Here is a 5,480-nt window from a genome sequence, read left to right on the forward strand (position 1 = left end):
ACTTACAGCACGTGAGCTTAGTATGTTTCAGTTTTTATAATACAAAGATTCTGTGGCAAAATAAAAGGTGGGGGGAAATGATCTCACCAAGAATCTCTGAATTTAGGAAAGTAATATTTACAACTCTATGATCCTATCCATTACATTCGGGGCCACCACCCCACGAGCCAATGCTGGTTCCTCATTAAACTAGAGAGCCCTTCCTCCACCGTCTCACTCCCTCTTCCTTGCATTAAATAATAACTAACATTTGCGTAAGCAACCTTCATATATATGGTCAAATGATCTCTAACAAGGGTGCCAAGCCCACTCATGGAGAAAGGATAGTTTCATCAGCAAATGGTGCTGGGAAATTGGATAGCCATTTGTGAAAGAATGTAATTGGACGATTATCTTATATATATACAAAATTTAGCTCAAAATGGATTAAAGACCCAAAATTAAAATCCTTAAAGGAAACACAGGAGACTATGACATTGGATTTGGCAATGATTTCTTCGTTATGACATAAGCCCGGGAAACAAAAGCAAAAATAGACAAATTGAACTACATCAAACTTAAAGACTTTTGTACGTTAAAGAATACAGTCAGGGGCTAGTCACAGTGATTGAGAATCTGCCTTGCAATGCAAGGAACAAGGGTTTGATCCCTGGTCCTGGAAGATCCCACATGCCACGGAGCAACCAAGTCCGTCTGCCACAAATACTGAGCCAGTGCTCCAAGGCCTGGGAGCCACAATTACTGAGTCCACATGCCTAGAGCCTGCACTCTGCAACAAGAAAAGTTCTAGTGCACTGCAACTAGAGAAAGACCACACAGAGCAATGAAGACTCAGCTCAGACAAAAATATATGAATAGATAAATAAATAAATCATTAAAAAAAGAACACAATCAGTAGAGTGAAAAGGCAACTAACAGAATGGGAGAGAAAATTTGTAAATCATATATCAGATAAGGGGTTAATATCCGGAATATATAAAGAACTACAACTTAACAAAAAAATCAAATCAACTTAAAAATGGGCAAAGGGCTTGAATGAAAATTTCCCCAAAGACAATATGCAAATGGCCAACAGGTATATGAAAGATGGTTAAAATCACTAATCATCAGAGAATGCAAATCAAACCACAGTGAGATATCATCTCGCACGCACTGTTGGCTATTATTTTAAAAAACCCAGAAAATTATAAGTTTTGGCAAGGATGTGGAAAAGTTGGATCCTCGTGCAGCATCGGGACTGTAAAATGGTACAACTGCCTTGGAAAAGAGTATGACAGTTCCTCAGAAAATTACAAATAGAGCTACTACATGATCCAGCAAACTCATCTCTGGGTATATACCCAGAAAAATTGAAACGGGGATCTCAAAGAGATATTGCACAGTCATGTAGATACCAATGTTATTCACAATAACCGGGAGGTAGAAGCAGCCCAAACGTCCGTTGATGAATGAATGGATAAACAATATGTGGTATGAACATACATAGCATATTATCCAGTCTTAGAAAAGGAGGGAAATCTTGTCATGTGTTTTAACATGGATGAATCTTGAGGACATGACACTAAGCAAAATATACCAGTCTCAGCACATAACTCCATTTATATGAGGTATTTAAAGTAGTAAAATTCAGAGGAGCAATAAGGACAGTGGTGGTTACCAGGGGCTGGAGGGAGGGGAAAACGGGGAATTGTTGTTTAGTGGGAATAGAGTTTCAGTTTTGCAAGGTGAAAATTTTCTGGAGAGCTGTTTCACAACAATGTAAATATACTTAACACTACTGAACTGTACCCTTAAAGCGATTAAGATGGTAAATTTCTTCAAAAAGAGATGTAGTCTGGCTTTTTTCCTTTCTTGATGCACCTGTGGTTCTTTAAGATATAGCTCCTTACAGGCACAATGTCACTTTCTATGTACGCAGTCAAGATGCACATGATTATCAATGCACAGGCACAATCTGAGACACTTTAAGGTAAAATCTGTTTAGAGCTAGGAAAATAGGCTGCTGCCTTTTTTTTTCTTTTCATTCTTTCATTACACACCTGACATCTTTTTTTGTAACCTAATCTTTAAATAACATTACACTTAAAAATGGAGGGAATGCACAGGGTGTGAACACAGGAGGAGAAGGAGAAGGAGATCATTCAGGACCATTTTAGAGGCCACATAACATTCTAGTGGACTATTGTTATAAAGGTATAGCTCTACCGTGTTCTTTACTATAACTTTTACTAGGTATTTTAAATGACTATTTTATGTAGTATGTCTCATTCTACAGCTGAGCGTGTCATGTAATTTGTTCAGGGTCACACAGGAATAACCATGATCAGATCTCACAGGTCTGAAACTGTTAGGCACTCTATCCTATGGGGTATCTTTTTTTATTACTATTAAATGCAAATCATCTTACTTCACATTTGTGGAAAATCAAAGGTGTGCTTTATGGCACTACATCAATAACAAGTTTTGGAGTAATTTTTTTGTTGTTGTTGTTATTTGTAAATTTACTCTTCTTCATATGTCACAATTAATTTGTTTGAATTAGAATCCAAATAAAATGTACACATTACATGTGGTTGTTATAGCTCCTAATTTTTTTTCTTCTAGAGTGATCTTTCCTTGTTCCTACTGATTTGTTTTAATGTCATTGACTTATGGAAGATACTGGTTTAGTTGTCCTATACAATGTCCCATATGTTGGATTTGCCTGTTTGCTTGGGCTTTCCTGGTGGCTCAAATGGTAAAGAATCTGCCTGCAATGCAAGAGACCTGGGTTCAATCCCTAGGTCGGGAAGATCCCCTGGAGAAGAAAATGGCAACACACTCCAGTATTCTTGCCTGGAGAATTCCATGGACAGAAGAGTCTGGTGGGTTATGGTCCGTGGAGTTGCAAAAAAGTCAGACACAAATAAATAACTAACACAATTCCTACTGGTGTCATCTAACTCATTCTTTCATTATCTGCCCCATTTCCTGTAAATGAAAGCTAGCTCAACAAGCCTGATCAGATTCAGTTTCAATTTCTTTGGTAAGACTGTTTCAGAGGTGGTACAGCCATTACTGATTTAATATGTTTCTACAAAATTAAGCGATGCTGGAATATTTCAGGAAGGATTTGGAATCTTTCCTAAAGATAAGAGTCCCCAAATCCATCCACTAGTTTCAGACTTTTTTTCTGCTTCTTGCTAACTCTTGCCAGCACTGATTACCTATTTTTGTCTTGGTCTAAAGCAGAGATATGAATCTGAATGCCTAGCTGAATATGGGATATTTACTAAGAGTAGGTATGTATCTTTCTGGTTCTGATAAGCAACAGAAATGAACTCTGCCTAACTTATTTAAAGTACCATATTAAAAGGATATAGGATGGATTATAGAGTTTGTAGGAAGGCTAGAGAACCAGACTCAGAAAGGGGACAGAAATGCCAGGAAGCTAGGCAGAAGTACCCAAAAACCAAGGTCCCCCTCAGAAATCTGCTTTCACCACCAACATCAGACACTCCTGCCAACTGCTGTCCCTAGACCCTGCTCAATGAATGAACTCTAAATCATCCCTTTGTCTTTGTGTTACTTGTTCAAGGTTAAGAGTTCCAGGCAGGAGAAAGTAATGTATCATTTGGCTCACATGTGTATATCTTGTTCCCAGAGAGTTGGAAGAGGGACTATATAGACCCTTTGGGATCCACAGTGGGACACCTTTTCTACCCTGAAGACTCATAAAATGGAATATCAATCCTAACAGAAAGGGGGTTTGGAAGTTGTGTAGCCAATACCTGACAAATATCCATTGCACAGGATTAATTAGATTAATGGTTGGACCTGTTTAAAGGATAGACGAATAAGAATCATTGAGGGGAGGGGAGGTTTTCAAACAAAATTGCAATCAAGGTTTTAGGCTAAACACCTATATCTGATGATCTCTTATGGTTCTCAAATATTATCATGCACTAGAATCACCTGGAGAGTTTGTTAAACCACTGAATACTGGGCCCCACCTCCGGAGTTTCTGATTCTGTATATGTGGGGTAGAGTTTTATATTTCTGATGAGATCCCATGTAACACCAGTGGTGCTGGTTTTGGGTCCACACTCTGAGAATCACTAATTTAGGCTCCAGGTCAACAACTCTTCTATACTCTTGCTGAGAAATGTCAAAAAATTACAGCTGCAGATGTATAGATGGATGAGATAACCTCTGAGGATTCTTCAAACATGTGAGTCTATGGTCCAATAATATCCTGTAAATATAATTTTTTTCAGGTTCTCAAAGATAGCTAACATGCTTCCCCAACTTATTTTTCTCTAAAAGTCCCTAATACCATCACTATTCTTTTTGTGTCACAGATTTAATTCTGTTTATCACCCTAGTCACTTTCCTATGGATTATTTTCAGACCGCTATTGCTCCTGTTAACAAGAGAGACCCAGAGCTTAAACGTATTCTAGATGGGATCTGACTATTGTAGAGCAACCACAAGAAATATCCACCTTGTTCCCCAGTTGTCTATTAATTTCATTCAGTAGCTGTATCTTATTATTAGCCTTATTATGAAGTTCTTATTCATGAAAAGCACAAATATTCCTCCCTTCTTTCTTTCCTTCCTTTCTTTTTTACTCTTCTTTTCTTTCACTTCAAGTCTTTTTTTTTGTTTTATTTATTTTTTAAAAATTAATTAATTTATTTATTATACTTTACAACATTGTATTGGTTTTGCCATACATTAACTTGAATCCGCCATGGGTGTACATGTGTTCCCCATCCTGAACCCCCCTCCCACGTCCCTCCCCATCCCATCCCTCTGGGTCATCCCAGTGCACCAGCCCCGAGCATCCTGTATCATGCATTGAACCTGGACTGGTGAGTTGTTTCACATATGATAACTTACATGTTTCAATGCCATTCTCCCATATCATCCCACCCTCACCCTCTCCCACAGAGTCCAAAAGACTGTTTGATACATCTGTGTCTCTCTTGCTGTCTTGCATACAAGACAGCGTTATCGTTACCATCTTTCTAAATTCCATATATATGCGTTATTATGCTGTATTGGCGTTTTTCTTTCTGACTTACTTCACTCTGTATAATAGGCTCCAGATTCATCCACCTCATTAGAACTTCAAGTCTTAATGCCCATATCTTCTCATTGTAAAATTGATTATAGAAGTCTAACTTTTGGAACTTCCCGGTGGTCCAGTGGCTAAAATTCTGTTACCAATGCAGGGGGCCCAGGTTCAATCCCTGTTTGGGGAACTAGATCCCGCATGCCGCAACTAAGGGCATGCATGCTATAGTCAGGGGTTTGAATGCTGCAACTAAAGATCCTGCATGGCACAACTAAGACTCGGCACAGCCAAATAAATAAATAAATATATATATATATTTTAAAGCCTAAGTTTAGGATTTAACATTTATCCTTATTAAATTTAATTGTTTTAGCCTTAACCTATCAAATTTACCTGTTATGGTACTCTAATTTTAAATTTC

The sequence above is a fragment of the Odocoileus virginianus genome, chromosome 11 (genome assembly GCF_023699985.2).
Source record: "Odocoileus virginianus isolate 20LAN1187 ecotype Illinois chromosome 11, Ovbor_1.2, whole genome shotgun sequence".
In the NCBI taxonomy this organism is placed as follows: Eukaryota; Metazoa; Chordata; class Mammalia; order Artiodactyla; family Cervidae; genus Odocoileus; species Odocoileus virginianus.